Source organism: Myotis lucifugus, unplaced genomic scaffold (assembly GCF_000147115.1).
Source record: "Myotis lucifugus unplaced genomic scaffold, Myoluc2.0 scaffold_97, whole genome shotgun sequence".
NCBI classification, from domain to species: domain Eukaryota; kingdom Metazoa; phylum Chordata; class Mammalia; order Chiroptera; family Vespertilionidae; genus Myotis; species Myotis lucifugus.
The window spans coordinates 3,314,685-3,328,382 of NW_005871145.1; the positions used below are offsets into that span (position 1 = coordinate 3,314,685).

General features: G+C 43.1%; 1 protein-coding gene across 3 annotated transcripts in view; it reads left to right on the forward strand.

The window, feature by feature from the left end:
* Positions 1–763: 763 nt before the first annotated feature.
* CKAP5 (cytoskeleton associated protein 5) overlaps positions 764–13,698 on the forward strand; it is a 90,835-nt gene continuing 77,900 nt past the window's right edge. For 2 of the 3 annotated variants that reach the window (XM_006091983.3, XM_023756631.1), the window contains exon 1: positions 764–870. The gene's annotated coding sequence lies outside the window, so the exon portion shown is untranslated. Of the gene's footprint in view, positions 871–10,477; positions 10,497–13,698 lie in introns of those variants that run through there. The other variant, XM_023756630.1, reaches the window with a different exon arrangement.

The following is a 13,698-nucleotide window of genomic DNA, read 5'->3' on the forward strand; positions in this document are numbered from 1 at the left end:
CGTTCCTTTCTTTCATTTTTTTAAAATATATTTTTATTGATTTCAGAGAGGAAGGGAGAGGGAGAAAGAGATAGAAACATCAATGATGAGAGAGAATCATCTATTGGCTGCCTCCTGCACGCCCTTACTGAGGACTAAGGAATGTGCTCGGACAGGAATTGAACCTTGACCCCCAGGTTCATAGGTCAATGCTCAACCACTGAGACAGACCGGCAGGGCTACGTCTCTCATTTTTATAAATAACAGGAGTATGCGCTACTGTTCAAAGTTCTTCCCTAGACATTCAATTAGTTATATTAAATCTTCACATTAAGCTTGTAAGGAAAACATCGTTATCGGGTTTTACAGATGGGGAAACTAAGTTCCAGGTGACTTCCTGACAAAAGTGGTTTACTCAGAGCTGGTCCAAGGACGCCAGCATCATGCTCCACTCACTGCTCCTTCCACTATTTCCCATCTGCTTCTCATTTCCCTCACGCACTCAACTGCACAAACAATATTTGGTGAATGACATTACATTTTTTAAAAATCGCTAGATATCAAATAAAGCAAACATGCTGACGGCTGGGATGCACAGCTTTCCACACACCTTTTTTTGTGCTTCTTTGCCGGTGATCGGCAGCTTTCGCTCCAGTGACCCTCCCTCTCTCCACGGGAGAAAGCAGCGCGGGTCCCCAACGAAACGCTGCTGCGCACGGCCCCTTTAAGGCTGCGGGCGGCGCGTGCCCACAGTCCCTTCAAATGGACCAATAACAGAGCGATGGGCGGTCTGTCGAGAACCAATAAACGACGAGGACACTGCGGGGTGTGCGGCGGCCTAAGCGGTTTCAAACGGCTTAGAACAGGCCCCTCGGATCTGACCCGGAGGAGGTGAGTGGCCGGTGGTCGCGACCCACCCTCCCAGGCCCCCGGGTCCGGGCGTCGCGCGCGCGGAGGGTCGCTGAACCCCCCGGGCGGGGTGTCTCCATGGACGCGCGCTCCGTCGCTCCACGAACCCGGCAGGTCTGACGCGGCGAATCGGGGCGGAGGCCCGAGACCCGCGGCTGGCAGGGCGGGGGGCGTGGGCGCTCTGGTGCGGCCCAGGCCGAGGCTGGGGAACCGGGTTACCGGAGCGCGCCGCGGAGGGATGCGGACGGCAGCGTCCGAGGGATGCGGAAAGCGCAGGGCCGCGCCTGGCGGCTGAGGGTGTTCCGAGACTGGGGCGGGGGCCCTGCGAAATGGCCCTGCTATCGTGCCCATCGCGTAATCGTTAAATGAATGAATGAGTGAATGAGAGCCTGGGAGGGCCTTAGTGGTTGGTTGTGAAGGGCCTGGGCGCCTCACGGCCCGACAAGCACAGCCTGTGCACCTGTGCTCCTACCGGCTTGCTGGGATTTTAACGATTCTGATCGTAGCGCTCAGTCCCTACGCCTGCGTTCCCTCTCCAAAGGTGTCAGTAGAGCCCAGGTATCTTTCCAGCTCTGAAGGTTTGCGGGAGGAGGGAGGCAATACAATAGCCAGCAGTTTAGATGAAGCAGGCCTTGGCCCTTTAAGGTGGGGGCTCGGTCAACTAGAGTCCTGCTTCTTAGCTGCTAACAGTCTTTGGCTGTTGATATAGTTACCCTGCAATCGTGGTAATTGTCAGGCAGGATTTAAATGTATCCCATTTTGTATCTGGGATAGAAAATTATGCAGGTGATGTCGCCAGGGTGGCTCCTGTGTGTTAGAAAACATATTCGCGTTGATAAACCTCCTCAAATAAGTTGTTGTTTTTTTTTTCATTCAATATCAATAGAGGGTGAAGTAGTTTTTGCAGAACTTGCCCCAAATTGATGCATGGCTCTAATTTAATTCTCATTGGGAACCAAGGCATCAAATCTTGACCCAGAAAGGCTGCCTGTGTTATTTTATACATAATTATAGTAATTGAAAACTCATTTTTGGAGAGGCGAACTCCTCCTATCTCCATTTTCATCACCCTGAAAAGTCCTTCTTTGACCTAAAGAGCCAATTTTTAAGCACCAATCTTTTGAAAATTTTAAGAAGTCTAAAAGATTTGGACTTTTCTTAAGTGACTGGACAAACTGTAATGTTTTTATAAAACGTGATGAGAAAAGATGAAATTGCTTTATTTTGCCAATATAAATTAAACCTACTTGGTAAACTCCTAAGAAAAAAATTATACAAGTATTTAAAGAATGTTCATTCGGGCAATGGCAAGCAAAGATAGTCCATAACAATACACCTTATACTTTATTACTTTTAAGGTTTTGATAATCAAGTACCAGTAAGTTATGAACTTCTACACACGATAGCTGAGTTTTAATTACAATAAATTTGAGTACCTTACTGTTATGAACACTGTTCATGGTTTTGGGGAGGCAATTAAAAATAATAAACATCTTTAACAATGCCTTACAGTGGTTCTCAACCTTCTGGCTCTTTAAATACAGTTCCTCATGTTGTGACCCAACCATAAAATTACTTTTGTTGCTACTTCATAATTGTAATGTTGCTACTGTTATGAATCATAATGTAAATATCTGATATTCAGGATGGTCTTAGGCGACCCCTTTGAAAGGGTCGTTCGACCGCCAAAGGGGTCGCGACCAACCGGTTGAGAACCGCTACCTTAGGATATAGTTTAATATCTTGATGGGGTATGAAAACTTTTCTTTATATTGGAGTAAAGCCAGGTTCTCCATTTGTATGGGGCGCGGCTACAGTGTTTTGGACAGGTTCAAGCCTCCGACTAATGAAAGGACAGGGTCCTCTCATTGCCACGCGCAAGTCCCAGCTGGAGGGCAGAGTCTTCCCAGCACAAATATAGCCAACAGCTATAGCTGTAAGCTTGAACCTGTGGTCCGAACACGTGGCCCCACGTTCCTTGTGATAGATAGTTCAGGTGCATGTAGTTGAGTAGGGTTGAAACTCACGAGAATGCTGTAAACATCTTGATCACGCCCCTACTTTGCCTCGTGGCGTCTGATATAAAATAAAGACACGGCTTGTGGGCGCTGGTGCTGTCTCCTCATCAGGGAGCAGCGTCCCACGGAGACCCAGCTTTCATTCTCTTGTCTCTCTTTTCTTAATCTTTTCATCACCCCCACTCAGGATCACCCTTGGCTGTGCTGGCGCGGCACACATTTGACTTAATAGAATCTCATTGGTTCATTCAACAAATACTGAGATTGATGCCCAACGTGTGTTAAACGTTGTTCTAGATCAGGGGTGGGCAAACTTTTTGACTTGAGGGCCACAATGGGTTCTTAACACTCCGGTGTGGGGTGAATTTCCCGCCAAAATATAAGATGGCTCTGTCTTTTGGTTTTGTTCCATCCACCAAACGGGTGGATTACAAACAAATATTTGGTAATACGCAGTTACAATCGGCCCGAGTTTACTAATAGAATCTCATTGGTTCATTCAACAAATACTGAGATTGATGCCCAACGTGTGTTAAACGTTGTTCTAGATCAGGGGTGGGCAAACTTTTTGACTTGAGGGCCACAATGGGTTCTTAAACTGGACCGGAGGGCCGGAACAAAAGCATGGATGGAGTGTTTGTGTAAACTAATATAAATTCAAAGTAAACATCATTACATAAAAGGGTACGGTCTTTTTTTTTTTAGTTTTATTCATTTCAAACGGCTGTTCTAGATTCTGGGAGTACACTAGTGAACCAGAAAAAGCCAGTAACCTAAGGGAGTTTGACAGTTTTATCTCTCACACACTTTGCTTCTATAATTCCTCTCACCCAGCTCTGGTTCTTGAACAAAATAAATGCTCAAATACTTTTACTAACAGTGGCTACATTTACTGAATGAATACTCATTGGATGCCACGTTTTATCATTTTTAATCCTCACAACTTTTTACAGATGAACAACTTGTTCAAGACCACACAACAGATAGAACTTGAATTTGGACCTGAGTTAGTCTGTCTGTCTCCAGGGTCTTTGCTTTTAACCTACTGTTCTGTGAAGTAATAGGATTTGTTAGGGAGAATTCAGGAGCAATTTCTGGGTTAGGTCTCCCTTGTTAATACTTCTGTCAGAGACATGATGAAATATGGATGATAGGCTTGGTAGTTTTCAGGAAAGATGGAGCAGTTCAGAATATAGTATTTACCATATTGGAGATGGACAGCTGTGACAGTGGGGGGAGTGCACTAAGAGGGAGCATAAAATCTAATCATTAATGGATTCCTGGTGGTCAGTGTTGAAGAGTTTTGAGATTCTTATACGATTTTCATATTTTTACCTCTAAAGTTCAGAATATGTTACTTAGTTTATTCCTGTCAGGGCAGTTGCCCTGTTTACTTGATGGATCTCAAACACATTAAACTTATTCTTTTTGACCTTTGAATTTGCTGTTCTCTTCCTGGAACTACCCCTACCTCAAACCAGTCTTTGTATACAGGCTCCACTCAGATCTCAACTCAAGTGTCATCTCTTTAAAGAGGCATTTTCTCAGCTCCCAATTAGAGTAGCCCTCCGATCACTTTTACCTTACTTTCCTTTTTTATTTACGTAGTAACATTTATTGCTACTTGATAGGTCATTTATTGTTTGCTTGTATATTGTCTGATTTCCTCAGAAATTAAAGCAAAGTGTAGATTTCTTTTTTCCTATCTGTAAGGCTACCTCGATGCCTCAAACAACATTTTGAACAAAAAAAGTGGTAAAAAAATATTTGTTGAACAAAATTGGCCAAAACCGTGATGGTCTTCTCTATGTGCTCAAGTGATAAAGACAATATATAACTAAAGCTGGCTGTGTTACCATGTCTTTGAATGTAAGCAATGTTTCAGCAGACAAATTTGGAAAGTCTTCAACTAAGGAAACTGGAAAAATTATGATTTTAATGTTTGTATCTACTGAGAGGGAAAGTAGATGTGGCTCCCCACTTTTATTGTTTTCAATTTTTAGAAATTTTCAAATCTAGGGAAGTTTTTAGGGGTACTGGTCAAGTATATTGTAGGATTTCCCTCTATTAGAATTTATCTGATATTTTCTCATGCTTAGACTGGGGTATGGAAGAGAGAGGGAAAGACAGAGAGAAACACATCTATTGGTTGCCTCCTGTACAAGCCCTGACCAGGGCCCAAGCTATAGAGGAGACTGCAACCAAGGTACATACATTTGACCAGAATTGAACCCGGACCCTTTGGTCCACAGGCCAACGCTCTGTCCACTGAGCCAAACTGGCTAGGGCTAAAGTTCATTCTTTTTTTTCTTTTTTTTTCAGAGAGGGAGGGAGAGGGATAGAGAGTTAGAAACATCGATGAGAGAGAAGCATCGATCAACTGCCTCCTGCACACCCCCTAGTTAGGATGTGCCTGCAACCAAGGTATATGCCCTTGACTGGAATCAAACCTGGGACCCTTCAATCCCCAGGCCGACGCTCTATCCAGTGAGCCAAACTGGCTAGGGCTAAAGTTCATTCTTTATGTTGTAAACTACTAAAGGTTTTGACAAATGCATAATGTCATTTATCCACTATTGGAATATCATAAGGATAGTTTCACTGTCCTAAAAATTCTCTGTACTTAACCATTTTCCTTTTCTTCCTCCCCTGTCCCAGGGCAACCACTGATGATTTATTGTTTCCATAGTTTTGCCCTTTCTAGAATGTCATGTAATTGGGAGTATACAATATGTACCCTTTTGAACTGGCTTCTTTCACTTAGCAACATCTATTTAAGGTTTTTCCATGTGTTTTTGTGGCTTGATAACTCATTCCTTTTTATTGCTGAACTAGAGGCCTGGTGCACGAAATTCTTGCAGGAGTAGGCCTTCCTTCCCCTGGCTGCCGGCACTGGCTTCCCTCTGGCACCTGGGACCTGGGCTTCCCTCGCAGCCCTGGCTTAGTCTGGAAGAATGTTGGTCTAATTAGCATATTATGCTTTTATTATTATAGAAGACTAGAGGCTCAGTGCACAAAATTTTTGCACTCAGTGGGGGGGCGGGGAGGTCCCTCAGCCCAGCCTGTGCCCTCTCACAGTCCAGGAGCCCCATGATCGATTGCCCCAAAGAGGTAGGACCCACCTACCGGCAGGATTCCTCAATGGATTTCCCCAAAGAGATAGGCCTTACCCACCCAGCCAGAGCTCCGCAATGGATCGCCCCTGCAGAGGGAGGCCCCGCCCACATGCTGCAGCATCGCCAGGTAGCCTGGGCCTCCCTCTTTGGGGCGATGGATCATGGGGCTCCGCCATCAATCACCCCAAAGAGATAGGCCCTGCCCAGCCAGCCAGGGCTCCGTGATGGATTGCCTCCGCAGTGGGAGGCCCTGCCCACCCGCTGCAGTGCTGCCACGGGGTAGCCTGGGCCTCCCTCTGCAGGGTGATCATGGGACAATGGCCGGGTCCCCAACCAATTGCATCGCACCTGCCTTGGCTGGCCTGGTGCCAGTGGGTGTCATAGCGTGGTCGTCCAGAAGGTTGTCTAGACGGTCGTTCTGTTGTTCGGCCGTTCAGTTGATCTGCATATTACGCTTTTATTATTATAGATAATAGTCCATTGTATGGATGCACCACAGTTTGTTTACCATTCACCTATTGAAGAATATCTTAGGCACTTCTAGTTTTTGACAGTTATGAAAAAGCTGCTCTACACATTTGTCTACAGGTTTTTGTGTGCATACAAATTCATTTGGGTAAATACCTAAGTGTGTGATTGCTGGGTCATATGGTAAGAGAGAAAGAGAGATAGAAAGAAACATCAATGATGAGAGAGAATCATTGATCAGCTGCCTCCTACACACCCCACACTAGGGATTGAGCTTACAACCCAGGCATGTGCCCTGACCAGGAATGGAACCCTGACCTCCTGCTTCATAGGTTGACACACAACCACTGAGCCACTATGTTTTTCCGTCTTTGTTTATATTAAGTCAAACATCAATTTATACAATTCTCTCCAACTTCCAGAGGAAACTGATATCTCAAACATAAGTCCTTTTTATAATGTACTTTTTACTGAGATCTAACTTTTTTCCCCTGATAACACTTATTAAGTGCCATAGAAAATATTGGTTTCCATGTTGTTTATTCCTGGGATATGAGACGCATTCAAAGCATAATTCTTACTCAGTTGGAATGGTCAGACATTTTTGCATAGATATGATGTCAGATAAGCCATGGTGACTTTAGGTCTCTTCAAACATGATTTTTGTTCTTTTAATGAGATAAGAAACCTACTTTTTTTGATAACTTAATTATATTTCTTAGAGGTTTGTTGGTAAAGTAACTTTTAGATTCTTTCTATAAAGGTGAGAAAAAGTTGAGTAGTTTCAAGTATTTTTTGAAATGAAATTCATTTGTTTAATGTGGATGCCATTTTTCTCTTTTCAATAGTAAGGCTTAAAGTAGCATTTTATTTTTCTGAAAGTCAACTACCAAGAAATAAATCAAAAAAATCTTTTTAGCGGGTATCACATTTTTTTTATTGATTGCTTTTAAAGAGAGAGGAAGGAGAGAGAGAGAAAAAGAGAAACATTGATTTGTTGTTCCACTTATTTATGCATTCATTGGTGATTCTTGTATGTGCTATGACCAGGGATCAAACCTGCAGATTCTCTTCTGTTTTACTCATATGCATAGATAATATTTAATAAATCATTTTCTGAACAGTTTCCATTTTGTCTTGTTAAGGAGAATATTACTACCTTAATTTGTTGAATTATGAAGTTTTTACATGTCCAGTTGTCTCTTCATGCTCTAGTAAAGAAAAGAAGCAATAACCAAAATAAGATGAGCTATGTGTAGACTATGATATTTGGTAAGAGATCTAGTTATTCAGAAATAGTCAATGCATTTATGACAAAAGATAGAAACCCCCATAATAATAATCTTGAGTTCTGATGTCAGAGACTGGGCTGTACAATCAGTGGATTTTTTTCCTCTCTGAATTTTTAATTCAATAATAAGCACCATACTGGATATTATTCATTTGTGTGTATGCACTGTACTATGCTTATTGAGATTATCTGTATTCCTGTGTCAAAGAAAGTGTTGGTCATACCTTTTATGATAAATACTTATTCAGTATTCATTTTGTATCATACTCTGAAAGAAAGGCATGAGTAAGATACATTCCAGCCCTTGCCCTTGAGGTGTTCAAAATCTAATGGAAATAGTGTGAAAAACTTAATGGGGCCCTAACCGGTTTGGCTCAGTGGATAGAGCGTCGGCCTGCGGACTCAAGGGTTCCAGGTTTGATTCCGGTCAAGGGCATGTACCTTGGTTGCGGGCACATCCCCAGTGGCGGGTGTGCAGGAGGCAGCTGATTGATGTTTCTCTCTCATCGATGTTTCTAGCTCTCTATCCCTCTCCCTTCCTCTCTGTAAAAAATCAATAAAATATATTTAAAAAAAACTTAATGGGGATATAATGAAATAATATCTTAATTACCTAACTCAAAAGTATTGTTTACTTAGCCTTGAAGTCTCAAATAAGGGTAACCATCTAAATAAGGGTAACCTGGGTCTGCTCCCTAGTAGAGCTTCATGCCTATCCTTTGGAATCTAAATTCCACTTGAACCCCTATTTGGGATGGAAGATGTTAGGGCACTTACTAATTGTCTTCAGCTTCACTAACTTGAGTCCTAGACTGGTCTGGTGGTGATTTAAGGCTTTAGTAAGGTGTGTTTGTTTTATGTAGTTTAGGTGGATGAATACAGGCTTAAATACACAACAACAACACCACACACACACACACACACACACACACACACACACACACACCCACACACCCACCCACCCACCCATAGCGCTCATTTGTTTAGAGCATCGCCTAATACAGTGGTTCTCAACCTTCTGGCCCTTTAAATACAGTTCCTCATGTGATCCAACCATAAAATTATTTTCGTTGCTACTTCATAACTGTAATGTTGCTACTGTTATGAATCGTAATGTAAATGTCTGATATGCAGGATGGTCTTAGGTGACCCCTGTGAAAGGGTCGTTCGACGCCAAAGGGGTTGAGAACCGCTGGCCTAATACAACAAGTTTCCAGATACAAGGTTGTGGTTTCGATCCAGGTTCAGGGCACATACAAGAATCAACCAGAGAATCATAAATGGATGGAACAGCACATTGATGTTTCTCTCTCTCTCTCGCTCTCTCTCTCTTTCTCTCTCTCTCTCTTCCTCTCTCTCTGTGCCCTTCCCCCCTCTAAAAATCAAATTAATTTAAAGAACACAAATATATTTCTTGACATATGAAGGAGACACAAAATACAGTCAAACCTTGTAAGCTGAGATTGAGGAAAAATTACTCTTATGAAAAGAAAATTAAAACTCATTGATAACCTATGGATAGGTCAGAAACCATTACTTAACTCCCTGAAATATTACTAATCCAGTTTCTCCTTCAGTTTTCTCAAGAATTCTTCATATTAAATTAGATGAATGAACAATTGTATTTGCATGCAAGGTATATATATTTTTAATTTCAGAGAGAGGAAGGGAGAGAGAAACATTGGTCAGTTGCCTAATTAAACCCCCCACCTTTTGGTGCACTGGAATGTTGCTCCAACCAACTGAGCCACAGGCCAGGACCATGCAAGACTTCTTTAATCTAGTTACATAGACTTGTAGTGAATTGTTGGCCAGTTTTTGAAAATACATTTTATTCACAAGAAGAGTGCTATTTTTCTATTTCTCCTGCTATTACCTTCCATGATATCTTATATCATTGTCTGGGATTCCTCGGATTGTAGAGAAGGAAGTCAGTGAAAGAGTGAGTGAAGCAGCACAGGCTGCCAGAAATCTTTTCTGGGCCTTTGAGTTGCCATTTGAAGAACACTGACTGCTCAAGTTAATGAAGTAAGCAGCTTACATAATGGGGGCTACATATTTATACATCCTGATGCTTTGGCTATCTCCTACAGTTTTTTTCACCCTTGGAGAGGGATTAGGATTATGATACTAGGAACTGGTCATCTCCTTTGTTTCTGGGATATTACTTGTGTTGCCACCGAAAAGGAGTTCTTCCCAATTGTGCTGGAGTCCTCCTGGTTGGTCCTTAATTTTGCCTCTTGCCTTAGAAACCCTGTGGGCTCAGCAGTGGTCGGCAAACTGCGGCTCGCGAGCCACATGCGGCTCTTTGGCCCCTTGAGTGTGGCTCTTCCTAAGCCTTAGGAGTACCCTAATTAAGTTAATAACAATGTACCTACCTATATAGTTTAAGTTAAGAAAATTTGGATCTCAAAAGAAATTTCAATCGTTGTACTGTTGATATTTGGTTCTGTTGACTAATGAGTTTGCCGACCACCTTTCTGCAGACCTCTGGGGGAAGAGAGGCGGCCCCTTTAAGCAGTTAGCCTTTGCGGGGAGGGGTCCGGGAAGGGGCGGGCACTCTGACAGCGCGCTCTGGGCCCCGCCCCTGGAGGAGGTGTTTCCCAGCGGGCCAGCCGCACCAGTGCCGCCGCCTGCGGGGTATTCCTGCTGATTCTGCTGCAACATTAATGCCCTGACCTCTCCCTGCCTGGGGAGCGTAAGTGTCAAACTGCGGTAAGGGTCTAGCATCCCTTGCCCTTGCCGGAAGCCCTGGTGGACAGAACAGGGGACTTTTCTGGCCTATCAGAGGCTGAGGCGGTGAAAGAGCGTAAACAATGCCGGCTTCAGTGAGCTAAAACCTGGGGCATCTGCTTTACTTCTGGGTGGCGACAGCGGCCCTAGAGTGCTTGTTCGGATGTGCAGTGATTGAGTGGTGCCTACAACCTGGCTTTGCCTCCCCTCGCTCTTGCTTAGAGTGAGGAGAGGGTTGCTTTTACCCGAGTACAGCCTTGTCGAGCTGGATGGGTACGGCTGAATCCAGTGCCTTTGGGCCTTGGATCCTTACCCAGAATTTGGAGACCCGAGTAGCTTCGGGATGAGTAAGCGTTAGGTTTTCACCTACCTGGGTACAATTGAGCAGTAACTCTCAAAGTTGACCCAATTCACAGTCAGGTTTAGATTTCAGCCTCCCCAGAGGCCTGTGTTGTTGTCAGGTCCACCTTTTGGAGACATTGACAGTGATCATCTGTTAGGGAGAGTCCAGTTAACTTTCTTTAACTGATGTGTAGCACGATGTGAAAGAAAGAGATAACTCTTTACCCTTCCTTCTCTCTGAAGGAATTTATGGGAAGCCACCATCCCAGGATTAGAACAGCAAGCACACCCAAGTTTTTTCAGAAAACCTGCTAGAGAAGCCATTTAGATTTCTGATCCCTAATAATACAGAATACTCCTGCAAGAGGATAATACTTGTCCTTGTTAATGGGAATTACCTGGAGGCAGTGATGTTTTTTAAATTAAAGGAAAATCTTGCTATTTTGTTACTGGCTACTTAGAGATTTTGTTTGGCTTGGCCAAATAATAAAAAACTTAAATTTTATGCCAGTTACATAATTGTTATGCTTCTGTAACCCAGTTATTTATTCCTAGACATGGTTTGAGTAAAGATTCCTGGGCATGTTTGTGTATTCTGTTTTGTCCTTGTTTTTGGAACTATTTTCTTTTTTGCAGTGAGACTATCATCATACCTCATTGGTCATTCAAAAGGGTTGATTTTTGAGTGGGCAAAATTTTTCCTTAAACTTCTCGCAGACTCATTCTGTGCTTCTGCAGTAGCCAGAAGTGAGAGTCTAGGAATGGTAATCAGATCCAAATCTCTTGTATTGTAATAGTGAAGAGCTTTTGTAGGTCAAGGACTTGGAAATTAGCCATAAAATAGTTTTGCTGCTTTAAGCTTCTTCCCAAGTAGAAAGCTAAAACAATTTATTTAGTAGCTGTATAATTATTCTTATAGACCAGTGATGGCGAACCTATGACACGTGTGTCAGAGGTGACACGCGAACTCATTTTTTTGGTTGATTTTTCTTTGTTAAATGGCATTTAAATATATAAAATAAATATCAAAAATATAAGTCTTTGTTTTACTATGGTTGCAAATATCAAAAAATTTCTGTATGTGACACGACACCAGAGTTAAGTTAGGGTTTTTCAAAATGCTGACACGCCAAGCTCAAAAGGTTCGCCATCACTGTTATAGACTGTCAAGTTATAGGAAAGGACACCATACTTAGACCCTTGGGTGGTGGGAAGAGTAATGGACTGAGAGATAGACATAGGTTCTAGACCCATCTCTAACATTACTCATGATTTAATCTCTCTGCACTTTACTTTTAGCTGATTGATGCATCAGAAAATTCATAAATTTCTTGAGTCTGTATGTTATGATAGTATATAATGCATATTTAATAGGCAATTTGTTATTTAATTGAATACAAAACTGAAAAGTCAGACATTTTGAAATTTATTCTTAGTTCTGTCTTTATGTATAACCTTAGAAACATTTCTTTTTTTTAAATATATCTTATTGATTTTTTACAGAGAGGAAGGGAGAGGGATAGAGAGTTAGAAACATCGATGAGAGAGAAACATCGACCAGCTGCATCCTGCACACCCCCCACTGGGGATGTGCCTGCAACCAAGGTACATGCCCTTGACCGGAATCGAACCTGGGACCCTTCAGTCCACAGGCCGACGCTCTATCCACTGAGCCAAACCGGTCAGGGCGAGAAACATTTCTTAACCACTGGTCTAAAAATAAACAATTACATCCATCTAAAATTTTTTCTGCACTAGAGTGGACTATATGGTATTTTAGCTCTTTAGACACATCAGTGGTATAAGATTATAATACTTCTGTAGAACATTTATTTTATAGCTGGCCTCCTTACCTTTGCCTCTGGTTTAGGTTAGTGTAGAACCTGAGAGCTCTGAATAATTTGAAGTTTCTGAATATTTGTAGTATGGACTAGATTGAATGAACCATAGCAAGCATTATATATACTAGAGGCCCAGTGCACGACATTCATGCACTGCAGGGGGTTGGGATCCCTCAGTCTGGCCTGTGCCCTCTGGCAGTCCAGGACCCCTCGGGGCATGTCCGTCTGCTGGCTTAGGCCCACTCCCCACTGAAGGCTAGTGAGTGCAAGTGGGGAGGACTGCCTAAGCCGGCAGTTGGCCATCCCCCAAGGGGTCCTTAGCACTGCCGTGGAGGCAGGAGAGTCTCCCGCCACCACTGCTGTGCTGCCTCCAGCCATGAGCCCTGCTTCTGGCTGAGCGGCAATCCCCCTGACCCCTAGGAGGCAGCTCCTGCATTGAGCGTCTGCCCCCTGGTGGTCAGTGCACGTCATAGTGCAGTGATGGCGAACCTATGACACGCGTGTCAGAGGTGACACTCGAACTCATTTTTTTGGTTGATTTTTCTTTGTTAAATGGCATTTAAATATATAAAAATATCAAAAATATAAATCTTTGTTTTACTATGGTTGCAAATATCAAAAAATTTCTATATGTGACATGGCACCAGAGTTAAGTTAGGGTTTTTTGTTTGTTTGTTTTTTTAATATATTTTATTGATTTTTTACAGAGAGGAAGGGAGAGGGACAGAGAGCCAGAAACATCAATGAGAGAGAAACACTGATCAGCTGCCTCCTGCACACCCCCCACTGGGGATGTGCCCGCAACCAAGGTACATGCCCTTGACCGGAATCGAACCCAGGACCCTTGAGTCCGCAGGCCGACGCTCTATCCACTGAGCCAAACCGGTTCTGGCAAGTTAGGGTTTTTCAAAATGCTGACACGCCATCACTGTCATAGTGACTGGTCGTTCCACCGTTCAGTCGATTTGCATATTAGGGTTTTATTATGTAGGAGGTATATA